Source organism: Chrysemys picta, chromosome 5, assembly GCF_011386835.1.
Source record: "Chrysemys picta bellii isolate R12L10 chromosome 5, ASM1138683v2, whole genome shotgun sequence".
In the NCBI taxonomy this organism is placed as follows: Eukaryota; Metazoa; Chordata; order Testudines; family Emydidae; genus Chrysemys; species Chrysemys picta.
Window position 1 is genome coordinate 143,835,559 of NC_088795.1, and position 19,095 is coordinate 143,854,653.

Genomic DNA, 19,095 nt, shown 5'->3' on the forward strand with positions numbered 1-19,095 from the left:
TAGAAGTGGCTAGCTTCTCTGTTCTATTGGTTGCACGGCTCGGCGATACACCAGTAGTTGACATAGATCCAGTTGTTTCTTATGGATGCTGTCTTCCAGATAACCTACTGAATGGACAGTAACCAATTTATCAAGTAGTGCTGTGTCAGGATGTAGTATTGGTACCCAGACACTGAACAAGATTGTTTTGAATAACGTGTGCCTCAGTTAGGATGCAGTGTCACTGACCCAAATTATGACTGGTACTAACAGGCAATTTGTTCACCCAATTTGTAGTTACTATGTAACTTTTTGTTTGTTTACTACTTTGTTTTTTCCTTGCCTTCACGTTGTTTGCTGCCATTTGTTTATTAATTTTTACCTGTGTGTTGGTTAAACAGTTTAGCAAGGTTATGCACATTGTAAGTGTAGTACAGCAATAATTCAATACAGCAATAAGACAACAGTACAGCAATAATACAGTTGTTTTTACATAGTAACCAAGTTGAAATTAAATATGGCTTATTCTGGTCCAGCTAGTGGTTTTTAGCTGATTGTTAACTTAATTGTTCATATATGGTAGATCGAGGTGTGTTTGACCAGTCTCTTATTTATAAAGCACTTCATTTTTCTGTTCTTGATGCTTGGGGGTTTCTTCACTGTATACTGATATTATCTGGTGTCTTCAGGGTGTGATATTTTTTGGTGTCTTTGGTCTGTGGGATGCAACTTAAAGAGCTAGTTAGTTAACATAATAAAGGGTTTTTGTTTGTTTTGTTTTCAGTAACCCAAACTTAATACACAGTTTAAATTGGGTTGTTTACAATGTAATAAGAACAATGTAATAGGGACCGAGCCTTTTATAACACAAGCTATACTTTTGCTTGTTGTATAGACATTCTTTTTCATTTGAAGTGCATTACTAATATTTTTATACGAAATGTAATGCTTAACGGCTAAAATAAAGGCTCACAATCTTCCATGAGAAGGTGTATTGCTTTCCCTTGCTGAACAATTTGTTTCAGCAAAGGAGTTAACAGAATTTTTACCAAGCTTTTTAGAGTTAATTTGCTTGTGATACCAATTTCACTCTTGTTAACTGTTTAGAAGCACAACTTTAACAACCACTGCTTCCCATTAACATAACATAACAAAAGAAAAGCATAAAAATTAAACCAACTATAAAATTAAACCAAAATAAATTTTAAACACAGTACTTTGAGGGTATTTGAGGGTATATTTTCATGATGCTTTGTTATGTTTGGGAGCCAAAGGTGGAAACCTGTTGAAAACATGGAAACCTGTTGAAATTGTTTGGTTAGCTTTATGCATAAATTGTTATTTTAAACCATTTTGGTTATGACATTCTTATAACGATATTTAAAAGTGCAAACAAGTTTATAAAAAGCCCAAAAAAGAAATTAACATTTTGTTAATATTATCTTTACCTTAATGTTGAAGGTTTGCCCTTACATTTTTTCTTTGAACAACAAATAAAAAAAAAAATCTTAAAAATCACAACAAACCTGTGATTGATCAGAGAATATTTTTTGTTTGCAATTGCACTATTTGTTGAGGCAGAAATATATGGAAATATATGTACATATATTTGTAACTGAAACCTTTTTGAACTTTGCACAAAAAATTGGTGCTAATAATACTATGATTATACCCCAACCATGATCTTAAAATAGTGTGGTACCACATATACATAATTTTTTTAAAAGGGTATAAAATTGACTTTTGTTGCAACAAAATAAAAATAATAAAAAATAGTCACATGACCCACACAACATACAACACAAGACAACACACATGACATACAGGACAAACTTACAATTAACAACAAATGGCACCAGAATTCTATTTATAACTATACAAAGTAAGGAAACAAAAATAAAAAATAAAAAGGGTTATATCTGAATAAACAAATTATTCCTTTATTTAAAACTTGTTACATAAATTGTTAAAAATACAATATATTTGGCAAACATTAATATATCAATTTGGTAATGTGGAATTTTGCATTACTTTATATTTTACATTATTTTAAAACTCTGCTATATGGAAATAAGAAATGCCCATGTTTCAAATATTAGTGAGTGGTTAGGATTAGAAGCAGAGTGTGCATTTCTGTTGCTTGGCAACCATATCTTCAAGAAAGTTAGGAATAATTCCAGCTGTTGCATTCCTGAAGGGTTAAAATACTTAATTTACTGGATTTATTTAAAGTAAAGTTTTTACCTTGTTTTCTTTTTGTTTCTTGTTTTATTCTGTTTTCAATTGCTGTATTTTTTGGAGGTTTCTGTAAAAACTATAACTTTTAACTTTTTAAAACAAAGAGAGAGAGCAGAATTGAGGAGAGGCGGGGGAAAGGGGGCGGTGAAGAGCAACCTAGGAAGGTAGCGAGACCTGAGCCAAGAGAGATTAACTCTATCAAGTTATTTGAAAGTAGAGGCAGCAGCAGCAGCAAGTTTAGCAAACTAAGAAAGCATATAAAGGACAAACCTTAACCGGTATGTAAAAATATTTGAGAAAGACGATTCTATGATATGAGTGCGGAGTGTGGTTCCGTGGGTCAAAGCAATTGGGAACCTGCACAGTTAGGAACCGCGCCCCTGTTTTTTATCCTGGCTTTGAGAGGAGAATGGGGGTAGTTACCTGCTCTTGTAAAACCTGAATTTGTTCCCCCAATGTCTGTTGCTTTTGTGTGCATGCCAAATGGATGGCAGAAGTGCCCTTTTTTGCTGCAGTTAACTGGTTTGGGGCAACTCCAGTCTAGGTCTCAGTTTAAGTAGGGTTACCATACGTCCGGATTTTCAAATCCCCGTCCGGGGGAAATCCCAAAAAGCCGAACATGTCCGGGAAAATCCTGGGCCAGGGGCTGGCCCGGGGCCGGCGGGTGCGCCGAGCCGGCGGTGCCGGGCGGCCGGGGGTGCGCCGGGCGGCCGGGGAGTGTGGGGTGCGCCGGGCCACCGGGGACCGCTCGTGCGGGGGGGGGGGCACCGGGCCGCCGGTGCCGGGTGGCTGGGGAGTGCGCCGGGCCGCCGGGGGGTGCGCCGGGCCGGCGGTGCTGGGTGGCCTGGGGGTGCGCCGGGCCACCGGGGACCGGCAGTGCCGGGTGGCCGGGGAGTGTGTCGGGCCGCCTGGGGGTGTGCTGGGCCGCCGGGGACCGGTGGTGCCGGGGGGTGCGCCGGGCCGCCGGTGCCGGGTGGCCGGGGAGTGCGCCGGGCCGCCGGGGACCTGTGGTGCCGGGGGGTGCGCCGGGCCGCCGGTGCCGGGTGGCTGGGGAGTGCGCTGGGCCGCCGGGGACTGGCGGTGCCGGGGGGTGCGCCGGGCGGCCGGGGAGTGCGCTGGGGGTCGGGGAGTGCGCCGGGGGTCGGGGAGTGCGCCGGGCCGCTGGTGCCGGGTGGCCGGGGGGTGCGCCAGGCCGCCGGGGGCCGGTGGTACCGGGCGGCCGGGGAGTGCGCCGGGCCGCCGGGGAGTGCGCTGGGCCGCCGGTGACCGGCGGTGCCGGGGGGTGCGCCGGGCCGCCGGTGCCGGGCGGCCGGGGGGTGCGCTGGCCCGCCGCAGGGTGTGCTGGGCCGCCGGGGACCGGTGGTGGCGGGGGGTGCGCCGGGCCGCCGGGGGTGCTGGGTGGCCGGGGAGTGCGCCGGGCCACCGGGGGGTGCACCAGGCCACCAGGGGCCGGCGGTGCCGGGCCGCCGGGGACCGGCGGTGCCGGGTGGGCCAGGGGCCCGGGGCTGCTGGGCGGGCCAGGGCTGCTGGGCCGGGGACCCGGGGGCCGGGCCGGGGGTGCTCGGCCAGGGGCCCAGGGGCCGGCAGTTCTGGGCGGGCCGGGGGTGGTCGGCCAGGGCCGGCACCCCAGGGCCGGAGCCGACCCAGGCTGGAGCCGCTGGGGGGCCAGCCTGGGCCGCGCCTCCTCCCCCCCCACACCCCCCCTTACCTGCTTCAGGCTTCCCGCGAATCAAATTTTCGCGGGAAGCAGGGGAGGGGGCGGAGACTTTGGGGAAGGGGCGGGGTTGGGGCGTGGGCGTGGCTGGGGGCTGGGGGCGGGGCCCCGTGGAGTGTCCTCCTTTTGGAGGCACAAAATATGGTAACCCTAGTTTAAGTTACCATATTTCCACAAACAAAAAAGAGGACACTGGGAGGGGGAAGCCCCGCCCCAGCCCCGCCCCATCCACTCCCTCCCACTTCCCACCCCCTGACTGCTCCCCTCAGAACCCCAACCCCCCCTGCTTCTTGTCCCCTGACTGTCCCCTGCTGAGAACCCCCTACCCTAACTGCCCCCCCCCCAGGACCCTACCTGTCCCCTGACTGCCCTGACCCTTATCCACTCGCATGGGTGGCAGGGTTGTAGAAATTTTGGTGGTGCCCAGAACCCCCCACCCCCCCTGCCTAAGGCTCTGGGAGGGAGGTTGGGTGGGGGGAGGAGGTCTGGGGTGCGGGTCCTGGGCTGGGGATTAGGGTGCAGGAGGGATGCAGGTTCTGGGATAGAGTTTGGGTGCTGGGTGCAGGCTCCGGGCTGGGGCAGGGGGTGGGTGTGCAGGAGGGGGTGAGGGGTGCAGGCTCTGGGATGGAGTTTGGGGGTGAGAGGCGGTGCAAAGGGAGGGGGTGCAGGCTTTGGGAGGAAGTTTGAGGGCAGGAGGGGGTGTGTGGGAAGAGGGAGGGGGATTGGGAGGGAGTTTGGGGATAGGAGGGGATGCAGGGGTGAGGGCTGTGGGTCTGGGGATGAGGGGTTCATGATGCAGGAGGGGGCTCAGGGATGGAGCAGAGGATTAGGGTGTGTGGGGATGAAGGCTGGGGGGTTTGGGGTGTTGGAGAGGCTCAGGGCTAGGGTAGAAGGGCAGGGTAAGGGCAGCCTGTCTTCCCATTAGTGGATGGGGGCACTAGGACCCGGGGGCAGCAGACAGCAGTTGCTGCCGGCTCTGGCAGTACACGCAGACAAGGGAGAGGCAGACAGGGAGGGGGGACCCACGGAGGGGGGGATGCGCAGAGGGGGGGTGGCAGGTGGAGGCTGGGGACCCATCCAACACTCCCCCACTCCCTGACTGCCCCCCCCCCACTCCTCTTACCATTCTGGCTCCACGTGGGTCGGTTTGTGTGTTACACAGGACTACAGAGAGAGGGAGGGGGGAGCAGGGGAGGGCTCTGGCTGCTGGAGGCCAATGGGAGTGGGTCAATCGGCCTAGCCGCCCAATCAGCAGCCACACTCTGCATGGAAGGGAGGGAGGGAGGCGAGGGAGAAAAAAACCCCGGACATTTTAACCTTGTTACCAATTCCTCCCGGACGGCTATTAGGAGACGCAAAAGCCGGACATGTCCGGGGAAATACGGACGGATGGTAACCCTATTTTACCCTTTTGCCCCTGTCATTGGGACGGGTCGGCCTGTTCCATGTTATCTGTGGAATGTACAAGTATGCGAATGTTCTGATATCTGGTGTTCAGTACTATTTAAGTATGTCTCTTTTTGCAGCATCAGCCCTTTCCTTGCCAGCTTCTATGAGCAGGGCCTGCCTCTGGCTCACAGCTTAACTTTGCTTTATGTTAGCAAAGTCTTGACCATTACTTTAGTTCAGGCCTCAGGCCTCATACCAGGCCTCTGATACCAAGGTTTATATCTCAGGGCCTCCTCTTACTATACTCAGAGCTATCCACACTGGATCTTTCAAAAGGAAAGTCAGTGGATCCATTCACAACAGAAAATTTCTGGCTGTTAGGAACTGAAACTTCCTGGATTAAATCACTTTTAAACCCTTTAGCTGTAGCAAGCTGCTTGCACAGATTACCATGAGGATTCCTTTCCGCAGGAGCTTTTCTAAGGCACAGTTCACCCCTCACAGAAATTCTGCCCTTACCCTCTTCACCCAGGGCTTGCTCTAAAGGAACACTTTCCTGAGCAACAACAGACTCTTTTTGGGTCTTACTCACATCCGTGATCACCTTCGTCCCATCAGGCAGATTTCTACACAATCCCCTTGCAGGCAAATTTATAGACTCACTAGATAAAAGGTCAGAAGCATTCTCCTTCCCTTTGCCACACACACAAGTTCAGGAATCTTTTCCTTCTTGCTACAAGTTGTCAAACCATCAGTGGGTAACACAATTAAATCACCTTCTTGCTCTCCTTGTGCCCTGGCTAGGATATGATCAGACAGAGTTGCTACATCCTTTTCCAACCACACATTAGCAATAGGCCAAATTCAAGCACCAGAATTGTCTGGTTTCTGGGATTTTGCTAGGACACTAATTGGATGCAACCTAGTTCCAGTGCCATTCTCCGCAGCAGACACAAACTTAAGACCATTCCCTTCTGGGCTTTAGTTGAATCCAGAACCAACTCTGAGACAACTGAATCACCCTCGACCATCACAGTCTGCTTCACAGACAAAGAAGAGCCGGAGACACCTTCTCCTTTACCAGACACATAGCTTGGGATTTCATTTTCCTTGTCCCAGCGCACAGGGCTGTTCACAGACAACTGCTTGGAGACCGAGGTAGCTTCCTCCATAGGCAAGTCAATACCCCTGACAGACACAGGCACATTTCCTCCACTGTCACAATTCTCCACACAGGAAACAGGTAAGGTATAGGGACACTCATCTTCCACTCTCCCTGCCTTCCCAAACTGCTGACTAGACAAAGCCATCAGCTCACAAGGCTGCCTGGGCTCTGTGACAGCGTACCCCATAAGTCTTTCTGGGGGGGTGTTTATAAATGTATGTATGATATAACTGAAATATGTTTTGTGCTGCCTGTGCCACGTAACATATCTCCGTAAAGGTTATGGTCTATTATATCTATTTATCCAATTTGTACATTTCATTTTCTACTCGAGGTTAAGAATATGGGCTGTATGCTTGCCTGATTTCTAAGTAATCTTTGTGAGGCATTTGGTCAGCTTCTTTAGGAAGGAATTCGCCAGGTTAAGTACCTGATCAGGAGACACTTGGGGAACAATGCATCTTGGAATGCTCCAATCCACATGAGAAGTCTTCCTGGAGACATGCAAGATACCATGTGGACAATGGCGTCGGCCTGTAAAGACTGAGTCATGCAGGGGCATGTGACTTGCCCAGGTGACTCCAAAACTCCATCTTGGAGCTGGACTTTGCATAGGAGGGAGGAGGGGGGTCTCCACCCATAAGAGAGAGTTTATTTAAACAGGTGGGAGACCCCTCCATTTTGTCTTCAGCTGGCTAAAGAAGGAGCCTCTCCACCCCCCCCCCAGGATACTTGAAGGAGACTGAAACAAAGGACAGTAACTACAGGGCGTGTGAGTGGTTGCTGGACCCAGGCTAAAAGGAGATTAGCCTGTAAAAGGGAGCACTCTGAAACTGGTGAGGAAATTATCTGTATTCAGTTTGATTAGACATAGATTTGCGCATTTTATTTTATTTTGCTTGGTGACTTACTTTGTTCTGTCTGTTACTACTTTGAACCACTTAAATCCTACTGTCTGTATTTAATAAAATCACTTTTTATTTAGTAATTTACTCAGAGTATGTATTAATACTGGGGGGAGCAAACAACTGTGCATATCTTTCTATCAGTGTTATAGAGGGCGAACAATTTCTGGGTTTGCCCTGCATAAGCTTTATGCAGGGTAAAACGGATTTATCTGGGTTTAGACCCCATTGGGAGTTGGGCATCTGAGTGCTAAAGACAAGCACACTTCTGGGAGCTGTTTTCAGGTAAACTTGCAGCTTTGGGACAAGTGATTCAGACCCTGGATCTGTGTTAGAGCCAGACAGGAGTGGCTGGCTCAGCAAGACACGGTGCTGGAGTCCTGAGCTGGCAGGGAAAACAGAAGCAGGGGTAGTCTTTGCACATCGGGTGGCAGCTCCCAAGGGGGTTTCTGTGATCCAACCCGTCACAGTGGCGTAGTCGAGCAGGATCTGTGCACAGCTGATTGCTTTGAGATACTAGTAGTGATTTTAAGTGAGTTTTAAGTGTGGTGGCTGGAGAACAAAGTGGTTACTTGTTTGTTATTTTCTGTTTGCTTATTTCGGGCAAGGGAAATAGGGACAGAAAAGAAAGCAAAATAAGTAAGACGGAAGATCAGAAGAAACTAAAACTGCACAGGGTACAAATTGCCCAGAAAAGCTGAACGCTGGGCACTGTGAAAGTCTCTGTTAACTAAGAATCCCCTGAGCTGAGTGCATCTCAGTTTCAGTGAACTGCAGAGGGGCTGTGGCCCAGCACAAGAAAGCAGGACAATGAGTACTAGTGACGCTGCTAATAAACTAAAGCTGGCCAGGCTGGAAGCAAAAGAAAAAGAAAATGAACGTAAGAAACGGCTGGAACTAAGACAATTAGAAATTAGTGCCCTGGAGGCAGAACATGCAAGGGAAGAGGCTGCCCACAAGAGAGCTATGGAGGTTGAGGCAGCGAGGGAGCGAGCGGAGGCAGCTAGGGAGCGAGCGGCGGCAGCGAGGGCGAAGGCAGAGGCAGCTGCCCATGAGAGGGCTATGGAGGCCCAGAGGGAGGCCCGGAAACATGAACTGGCTATTATGGAGTCGAGAAGACAAAACCCTCCCCCTGCTGGCTCCACTTCCCCAAAAATCCACAAATGGGAGCGACTATGTCCACAGTATGACGAGTCCAGCGATATCGCCGAATATTTCATCACCTTTGAGAGACTGTGCCCCCTCCATGCCATCCCTGAAGATCAGAAGATGACCACATTGATAGCAAAATTGACTGGCAGAGCTCTGGACATATTCAATAAGATGCCTATTGATAATGCTTCAAACTATGGTAAATTTAAGGAACTGGTTTTGAAACAGTTTCAGGTTACACCTGAAACCTACAGGGTTAAATTCAGGAGCCTCAAGAGGGGATCTGGATTAAGTAATGTGGCTTATGCCAATGAAATGAGAGATTTGGTAGATAAATGGGTGCGGGGGAGAGGCATTACCAGCTTTGAAGGGATGTGTGATCTGGTTACTCAGGAACATTTCCTGAATATGTGCAGTGATGAGGTAAAACAGTATTTGTGGGACAAAAAGGTAAATGCAGTGGGTGAATTAGCTGAGTATGCAGACTCTTATGAACAGGCCCAAGCCGCGATTAAACACAAACCACTGGTGGAGGGGTATAAGGTTGGGGGGAAAGCAGAATCACCGTTTTACCCCTGGGTCTGGGAAAAAGGAGCCTGGGCAGTCACCCCCCCATTCTCCTGTTACTCATCCCAAATTTCCTGCACAAGCAGGGGATCCCAGAAGGTGCTTTCACTGCAATTCCCCAGGGCACCTGAGGAGTAGCTGTCCCAAATTGAAGGAGAATAAACCTCCCTTGTCCCATGTTAGCTCGGTTGCCTTCAGTCCCGAGGGCACCCCCACCTCTTATCACACCAGCTTGGTGGACATGGGGCCCAGTGAAGCGGACAGGGAACACATCAAGGTCGTCAAGATTGATGGCATGGAGTGTCTGGGATGGAGGGATACGGCGGCTCAGTTCTCTCGGGTTCGACCGAGTGTGGTCCCAGATGCTAGTGTTCTGACGGGGCAGACGATCCACATTAAGGGGGTGGGGCCGCAGAGGTTCCCTGTGCCCCTGGCTAAGGTTCATGTGGAATGGGAAGGTAGGGAAAGGGATTTACTGGTGGGGATGCTCGAGGACATCCCCGCGGACATGTTGCTGGGAAATGATTTTTTCAGCAGAACGAGGACTGTTAGTGTGGTAACTCGCAGCATGAAGAAAGGCTGTGAGGGGGAGGCTGTTCCGGCTGGTGACTGTAGGTCTGATGCGGCTGAACAGCTAACCCCTCCTGCCCCAGGGAACACGGGGGTGGGTGACTCAGAGGGAGTCCCCAGGGATGGGGCGGGGACCTTGGCACCCATAGAGGAGTTGGGGGAGGGTCCCATTGACAGGACAGTGCAGGGGGGCGGGGTACTTCCAAATATGGCTGAGGCCACACAGACCAACGCCAGTCAGTGGCTGTATAGGCAGGTGCCTAAGCATTTGTTGGTAGAATGACTGAAATATAATAGTCACTTGAGATCCAGTGTCAAGCACGGCTTTACACTCCGCCCCTTCAATCTTCACCATGATCTCTGCTCGGGGCCCTATCAGTGCTGCAGGGATCCCAGCTGGACGGTCTTTTCTGGGGGAATCTTCAAATCCTGCAGGCCTGGGTGGTCCCGTCCCCGGACTCTCTGGTAGCTACCGGATCTCTCCCAACTGATCCTCAGCTTTCCATACACTAAGGAGGGGTTTTCTTCATTATGGCACTTGGCAGCACTGTGTCCATCCTGACCACATCGGTAGCAGAAGAATTGTCCTTTCCCCCTTCGCCCAGGTGGGATGGTGGCTCTAAATGCTGACTTCTCCATCGCCACGGTCAGAGGCTCCTTATTCCCAAAGTCTTAGCTCCGTCAATGGTGCTTTGCAGTTCAGCTATCCGTTCTGTCAGGACCTGCACTTGTTGGGCAAGTTCCTCTGTGGTGCTCACCATCAGTACAATGGGCATTTGCAGTGGTGTTGTGCCGGCTGGCTCCAATGTTTGGGCTTCCCAAAACTCGCTGGCAGCCTGCCTTTCTTCCTCTTCTCTGACCTCCTTTATCAGCTGGGAATAACTTGGGGGATGTTCCCGTCGTTCTCTTAGCCGGAGATGGAGTAGAATCGAGTTCTGATATTGAGCTCCTCTTACAATTTGAGCCAGTCTGGTCCGATCCATCTGTTCAGCAGTCACTGCACCCCTCATGACAGCTCTCTGAAGCAGTCTCTCCCGCCTCTGTATATAGGCTGAAATCTTCTCGCCAATTTGCTGTCGGGAATTAAGGAACTTACAGTAACTGTCTTCAGGACCCTCTACGCTCCCAAAGGTATGATCAAGGGCCTCCAGGCAGTCCTTCACGCTGACCCCAGGGTCAATGAGCTTCAGGGTGCGAATCACATCTAATGCTGGGCCACTAAGGCTCTCTATCAGACATCTTCGCTTTTCTGCATCAGGTACGGCCCACTCCTGCAGCATTTCAGTGGTATGCTCCAACCAGGGTTCGAACTCCTCTGCCCCAGCAAATAACCTTAACTCACGACAAGAGTTTGACATAGCATGGGACGGCACAACCTTTTCCAATATTTGCCCCAGTGCTTTTGCCCAATCATTGGCTGAGGCTGCGGCCCCTGAGCTAGAGGCTGCAGGGCCGGGGCCCAACAAACCCGACATATTAGCCATTATACAAACAGTAATTTCCTCAAAATATAACCACAATTGTTTCCCAATGCAGTGGAACACTCAACAGGTGCTTGCGAGGGGTACTGACCCAGGGGATCCCGGACGAGCCCCCAGAAATGTAACCCTTCTGCCCATCTAAGTTGGCAACAAGGGCCAGGTTCTGTATCTAGGGGTTCCGTTTCAATAATGCAATGCAAAACCGGCTCGAGCCCCCACCCAGTGACCTGGGACGATTACATACCACCCCCTGGGCGCCTCTAAGAAGCAATACTTCCCCTCTCGCAAGCACGGAGTCTGAGTGTGACAGAAAATGTTTAATAACATGAGGTAAACGACATCAGCATTAAATTGGAAAAACACCACAAACAGGATTCATAGCACAAACCATGAGCAAAAAACCCACCCCAGCAAATTGGGCTGTGTCCTTTCCCTATGGTTCCTGAATCCAGCAACCCAAAAATCACCCAGAGTCCCCGAAGTCCAACACCCCCAAAGTCTCTTGGGTCCAGCAACCCCCCAAAGTCCCAAAAGTCCAACAGACCCCAAAGTCTCTGTCCCTGGTCAGTGCAGCCCCAGAGTAAAAGGGGGGAGCACGCAGAGTGTTAAGGGGCACCTTACATGATCCGAGGCCGGCCGGCCATCTCTCCGTGGGGTTGTGCCAATGTACTTCAGTGCCCCAATCAGGTTCTTCAGCCTGATCCCCTCCCGCTGGGTTAGGGTTACGATCTTCAGGAAAGCACCCTGTCTTCAATTTATTATCTAGATTCTCCCACACATCCCTGGGGCACTTGCACTTGACCAGGATGTGAACATCCTTTCCATGGAAGCCATGTATTCTGTCGGGCCATCCAGCTTGTCCCAGAACTCAGTATTCTTGTTATCACGCTTGAGTTCGGGTAAATCAGACAGTAGTGCCTGTTTTTCCTGGGGGGTGAAGGGACGGTAAATTTCAGTTGTTTCTGTTCTAAGTCCCCTTACTGGCTCACCCTCCGTGTTAACATTTCTGAACCTCCTTAACTGTATTTTGATTGGACCCATACGCTGTACTTGCTCCCCTGGGGTAGTTAATTCGTGTGGTGCTCCTTTATTATCTCTGTGGGTGCTTAAATTTGGCCTGTCATGCGAAGAAATGTATGGAGGGGGTTCTGATTCCTCCCCTCTGCTTTGTGCTGCTGAGTTTTCCCACAGATAGTTACTCAGCGGAGCGGTGGGCTGGCATATGCCAGGAGTTTGCTCTCCCCCTCCCAATCTGGAGGTGTGTCCCAGACATGATGATTCTTTTTCTCTGGGATCTTTTCCAATTTCCAGACAGTTACATATTTTAGAACATAGGCTCTTATCTCAGAGCCTGGTTTTGAGATCTTAACGTTGCAATTTCTTTCTCCTTTATGTTAAGAATATCCAATAAAACTATTACTGCTTTGTCTGTTTTGTCACTTCTCTGATGGTTCCACCAAGTAACTAGATCTGCCTCTGGTCCGGCTGCAGAGTAGTTTGCCTTTTTAGCTGCTGCCTGCCGAGTTTTAACATGTTTATATTCCAAGTACTCTCGAGGACTAATTATTGCCTCTCCTTTTGACGCCATGGGTTTTTCGTCACCCCGGCTGCTGACCTTGAAGGGAACTTGCGTCTTCCCCCGCAAATGCTTGTCAGCCTTTATGAGGAGTTACTTTTCCCCCTTTTTATGCTATGGTTCCAACTCTCCACAGCCTTGAATTTCATGAGAACGTCTCCCCACCCTTAATACTGCGCGTGTCTTCAATTACACACACATGCCGGACTTATTGGTTGGAGACTTTGTGCTATTCGAAAGCATGTACGTCATATGCCTTGGACGGGGGGCACTCCCCTAGGACTTGCAATGTTACGTGCAATGAGGAAATGGACCACCAGTTTGCACTGCCTACCGCTTGCGTACCCAGCCAATCCTGGGCTTAACTCATGGCCAATCGCTTGCTGGTGGGTTGTTCAAGTCCTCCGTAACACCCCTTAGTTGTTTAAACTGTACATGACCCTCTTGCACAAGTCTTCCCTCCCAAGTGGTACCCTTATTTAACCCCACTGCTTTGACCACATGTGTCTAAGGTCCTTCACACAAATTAAAAAGGAAACAAGATGTGTCTGAAAGGGGATGAGAGACTTCTATCCCTGGCCTAATGAGGTGGTAAAGTAAACATACTCACCTCCTTTGGATTTCAGTCTCAGATCCTCAGCCAGTTCACAACTTGCATCCCGGACGAGCCCCCAAACTGAAGGACATAAATCCACACCGTGTAGAGGTCAAAGCATAGGGGTTTATTACACACAGCGCTGGCGGAGTGTCACTTGGCTTATTAGGCTCAGAGACACTGTCAATCAATTGATTACAATAGAATATATAGATTTTCCATGGGCGGGGGAAAGTGACGGGGTAGGCAGTTCCACACCCTGGGATAGGTTTTGCAGCAAGACAAGATAGCACAATAGCCAATGGTTAAAAGGTTACACAATGTCTCCGCCCATGGTCTCAAGTTAGCAAGTTAATATTTGATTAATACTTTGATAAAATGTTATTAGTATAAAATATATATGTTGAATTCTGATTTGGGGTCCACAGGAACGGAGCAACTCCTTTGATTGTCCGACAGATACATGTCTAGGGGATAAAGCAAAGAAACAGTGAAAGCATATGGAAATAGAGATTGTCTCCTTTATGTCTTAAGGCGGGGCATTGGTCCCTTGGAAGGGAGGTGGAAGGATGCCATATCATTATAGTGAAATGTGCCAATATTTCATAAACTCAAGGTTGGATCTGTGGGAAGACTGTTTTCCCTTCAGGAGAAACACAATAGGAACAGGGATCCTTTGTTCAATTTGAAACATTAGATGAAACATAATTATTCAGTTATTGCCTCAACATCTGGCATTTCTACTGACCAAGCATATCTTAGCAAAGGCAATGTTATCTTGTTTATTCTGCTTTTCTCTTAGCTAATCACTATTTGCACGGCTTCTGGTCTCCAGGCCAAACTCTGGACTTTGGGTCTGAGAAAGAGCTGGCAAATCCATATGCCAGGCCATTATATAACATGCACATGGATTTTAACCCTTCAGTTTCTCAGCAAGAAACTGTCTGGGAGGGAAAGCCACAGGTCAATTAGTGAAAAGGAATGCTACGCCATTGTGTACACGATGGAAAAGCTACGCCCATATGTTTGGGGACGGCGTTTCCAACTACAAACAGACCATGCTGCGCTACAGTGGCTTCATACCGCCAAGGGGAATAACAAAAAACTTCTTTGGTGGAGTTTAGATCTCAAAGATTTCAATTTTGAAATACAACCCATTTCAGGAGCTTCTAACAAAGTGGCTGATGCATTCTCCCGGGAAAGTTTCCCAGAATCAACTGGTTAAATATTGTTCTTGGAATGTGGAACATATTGTTAGTTTTTATATAATCAGTAGTATGTCTAAAGGTGCATGTGTCTTATTAACTCTGTTTTCTCCTAAAGCTCCAGGAACAAATCACAGCCAGTGTGGAACCGGCTGTCCAAAACTATCTGTGATTTGGGGGGCGTGTCATAACTATAAAGGGAAGGGTAACAGCCCTCCTGTGTACAGTACTATAAAATCCCTCCTGGCCAGAGACTCCAAAATCCTTTTCCCTGTAAAGGGTTAAGAAGCTCAGATAACCTGGCTGACACCTGACCCAAAGGACCAATAAGGGGACAAGATACTTTCAAATCTTGGTGGGGGGAAGGCTTTTGTTTGTGCTCTTTGTTTTGGGGGTTGTTCGCTCTTGGGACTGAGAGGGACCAGACCTCAATCCAGGTTCTCCAAATCTTTCTGAACAAGTCTCTCCTATTTCAAACTTGTAAGTAAACAGCCAGGCAAGGCGTGTTAGTTTTTATCTTTGTTTTCTCAACTTGTAAATGTACCTTTTTGCTAGAGTGTTTATCTCTGTTTGCTGTAACTTTGAACCTAAGGCTAAAGGGGATTCCTCTGGGCTCTTTAAGTTTGATTACCCTGTAAAGTTAGTTTCCATTCTGATTTTACAGAGATGATTTTTACCTTTTTCTTTAATTAAAAGCCTTCTTTTTAAGAACCTGATTGATTTTTCCTTGTTTTTAGATCCAAGGGGGTTGGATCTGTATTCACCAGGGAATTGGTGAAGAGTCTCTCAAGGCTACCCAGGGAAGGGAATTAGCACTTTGGGAGTGGTGGCAGTGGACCAGATCTAAGTTGGTAGTTAAACTTAGAAGTTTCATGCAGGCCCCCACATTTTTACCCTAAAGTTCAGAGTGGGGAAGCAGCCTTGACAGTCCCTGTTCCCATTCCCTCTTCCCATTCCCCCCCCTTAGCGAAACATGATTCCAATTCCCCCACCCCATTCCCTGTTCCCATTCCCCCCTTACTTCCTGATTGACTGCAGACTATATAGTAAAACTTGAGTTCTGCTTAGCTATACCTTAACCAATCATTTTACTGAAATGTAACTAACCAATCCTAACATACTATAACATGGTTATTTAACCAATTATATCCCACCACCTTAATTGGTTTACACCCAAGAAAATTAATTATACAGCAGACAGAAACAATCACAGAACCAGACAGAGATTATACAGACAAACAATAGGGAAGTGAAGACTACAGTGATAGAACAATACAGAAATGAGGATTTGACATCCCAGCTATTGATAAGTGAGTTCTTGCCAGACAGGATCCAATCAAACTAGGTTTCCTTTTACATCTTCTAGGCTCTTCCCTTTCTCTGGAGGTGATGGGAATATCAGGACAGGATTGTATTCCTAACAGCCCAATAGCACCTTATTTCCATGTGACTGGTTTGGAATGTGAGGATGTGACCGTACATTTCCCAGTTTATGGCTGCCTCTGCTGCTTAGCTCATAGACTCATAGACTCATAGACTTTAAGGTCAGAAGGGACCATTATGATCATCTAGTCTGACCTCCCGCATGATGCGGGCCACAAAAGCAGACCCACCCACTCCTGGAAGAATTCTCTCCCTTGACTCAGCTGTTGAAGTCCCCAAATCATGATTTAAAGACTTCAGGTCACAGAGAATCCTCCAGCAAGCGACCCCTGCCCCATGTTGCGGAGGAAGGCGAAAAACCTCCGGGGCCTCTGCCAATCTACCCTGGAGGAAAATTCCTTCCCGACCCCAAATATGGTGATCAGCTGAACCCCAAGCATGCGGGCAAGAGTCTCCAGCCAGACCCTCCGGAAAAAGTTCTCTGTAGTAACTTTTAATATCCCATCATTGACCATTGTAACTAATTACCAGCGATGGCACGTTATTGACCTATTGACTAAAATCACGTTATCCCATCAAACCATCCCCTCCATAAACTTATCAAGCTTAATCTTAAAGCCAAAGAGGTCTTTCGCCCCCACTGTTTCCCTCGGAAGGGTGTTCCAAAACTTCACCTCTCTGATGGTTAGGACTCAGTCATCCTGCGATCAACCAGGACTCCGAGGTCCTTCTCCTCTTCCGTTACTTCCAACCGATGCGTCCCCAGCTTATAACTAAAATTCTTGTTAGTCATCCCTAAATGCATAACCTTACACTTCTCACTATTAAATTTCATCCTATTACTATTACTCCAGTTTACAAGTCATCCAAATCTCCCTGCAGGATATCCCGATCCTTCTCCGAATTGGCAATACCTCCCAACTTTGTGTCATCCGCAAACTTTGTCAGCCCACTCCTACATTCGGTTCCGAGGTCAGTAATAAATAGATTAAATAAAATCAGACCCAAAACCGAACCTTGAGGAACTCCACTGATAACCTCCCTCCAACCTGACAGTTCACCTTTCAGTACAACCCGCTGCAGTCTCCCCTTTAACCAGTTCTTTATCCACCTCTAGATTTTCATATCGATCTCCATCTTTTCCAATTTAACCAATAATTCCTCAGGCGGAAACGCTGTATCAAACGCTTTGCTGAAATTGAGGTATATTAGATCCACCGCATTTCCTTTATCTAAAAAATCTGTTACTTTCTCAAAGAAGGAGATCAGGTTGGTTTGGCACGATCTACCTTTCGTAAAACCGTGTTGTAATTTGTCCCAGCTGGCATTGACCTCAAGGTCCTTAACTACTTTCTCCTTCAGAATTTTTTCCAAGACCTTGCATATTACAGATGTTAAACTAACAGGACTGTAGTTACCCGGGTGACTTTTTTTCCCCTTCTTGAAAATAGGAACCACATTAGCTATTCTCCAGTCAAACGGTACCACACCCGAGTTTACCGATTCATTAAAAATTATCGCTAACGGGCTTGCAATTTCTCGCACCAGTTCCTTTAATATTCTCAGATGAAGATCATCCAGTCCGCCCGATTTAGTCCCATTAAGCTGTTCGAGTTTGGCTTCTACCTCGGATACGGTAATGTCAACCCCCTGTGATGTTATTGACATAAACTGGGATGGTATAGATCATTGTTGCAACCAAGGTCCTGTAGTGGCACCCAAATCTTGTATAAAGGGGGTCAAATGAGGTGTCTAGGACAAGGTTATGGTTTACTGGTTATGATTATGCTGTCTATATGTGTGTATCAGTGTTGTAGTCGAAGTTATGAATATTGGCTCTATACTGTCTATATGGCAAACATATGCTATGCTTCTGGGTGACATCCCAGACAAGCTGAGATTAGCTCTGCCTAGCCTGCTTGATGGCCCATTAAGGACCATCAGCTATACAATGGACCCATTGAGAGAAGGCAGATACGCCTTGTAACTCAGCAAAGTATGCAGGGACTGGCCCATGTGACTCCAGACTCCATTTTGCTGTAATTTTCCACAGTAAGAACAAAGAGGTGTTCTTACACCTGGAAAAGACTATATAAGGCTGATGCCTCATCTCCATCTTGTCTTCAATCCTGCTTCTTACCTCTGGAGGAACTTTGCTACAAACTGAAGCTCTGAACAAAGGACTGAGGACCCATCCCGGCTGGGGATGTATTCCAGAGACTTGATTTGAACCTGCAGTTTATTCCATCGCTGCTGCAAGCCTGAACCAAGAACTTTGCCATTACTGTATGTAATTGATTCCATTTAACCAATCCTAACTCTCATCTCTATCTTTTTCCTTTTATGAATAAACCTTTAGATTTTAGATTCTAAAGAATTGGCAGCAGCATGATTCGTGGGTAAGATCTGATTTGTATATTGACCTGGGTCTGGGGCTTGGTCCTTTGGGATCAGGAGAACCTTTTTCTTTTACTGGGGTATTGGTTTTCATAACCATTTGTCCCCATAACGAGTGGCACTGGTGGGAATACTGGGAAACTGGAGCGTCTAAGGAGATTGCTTGTGAGACTTGCGGTTAGCCAGTGGGATGAGACCGAAGTCTTAGTCTGGCTGGTTTGGTTTGCCTTAGAGGTGGAAAAACCCCAGCCTTGGGCTGTAACTGCCCTGTTTTAGCAATTTGTCATGAGTTGGTGCTCTCAGTTGGGTTCCACCAGAACCGCATTGTCACAGTGGCGTAGTCGTGCTTGGATCCACAGAACCAGGTCAATTAAGCTTTGGGTCAGAACCCCACGCTATCCAAATTTGAATTTTGGGATTGAGAGTTTTGTTGGTTAAAGAGCTGCTACAATGGTTGAGCAAAGAGCATATGAGGGACTTGGCAAAAAAGCCCTGGAAAATTTGTGTTCAGAAAAGAGGATAAGCTTTAGAAAGTATCAGAGGGGTAGCCGTGTTAGTCTGAATCTGTAAAAAGCAACAGAGGGTCCTGTGGCACCTTTGAGACTAACAGAAGTACTGGGAGCATAAGCTTTCGTGGGTAAGAAGTGAGGTTCTTACCCACGAAAGCTTATGCTCCCAGTACTTCTGTTAGTCTCAAAGGTGCCACAGGACCCTCTGAAGCTTTAGAAAGAAAGCTACAAAGGAAGAACTGAGAAATCTGTTAATAGCCAGTGATCAGG

The 19,095-nt window shown here is 48.0% G+C and overlaps 2 protein-coding genes across 2 annotated transcripts in view; one reads left to right on the top strand and one right to left on the bottom strand.

The window, feature by feature from the left end:
• The window catches only part of LOC135984057 (N-acetyltransferase 8-like), a 436,601-nt gene that overhangs the window by 189,194 nt on the left and 228,312 nt on the right, over positions 1 to 19,095 (bottom strand). The gene's annotated exons all lie outside the window — the stretch shown is intronic.
• The window catches only part of LOC101946392 (putative N-acetyltransferase 8B), a 74,909-nt gene continuing 57,799 nt past the window's right edge, over positions 1,986 to 19,095 (top strand). Inside the window, exon 1 of the mRNA XM_065598461.1 lies at positions 1,986 to 2,495. The gene's annotated coding sequence lies outside the window, so the exon portion shown is untranslated. The remainder of the gene's footprint in view (positions 2,496 to 19,095) is intronic.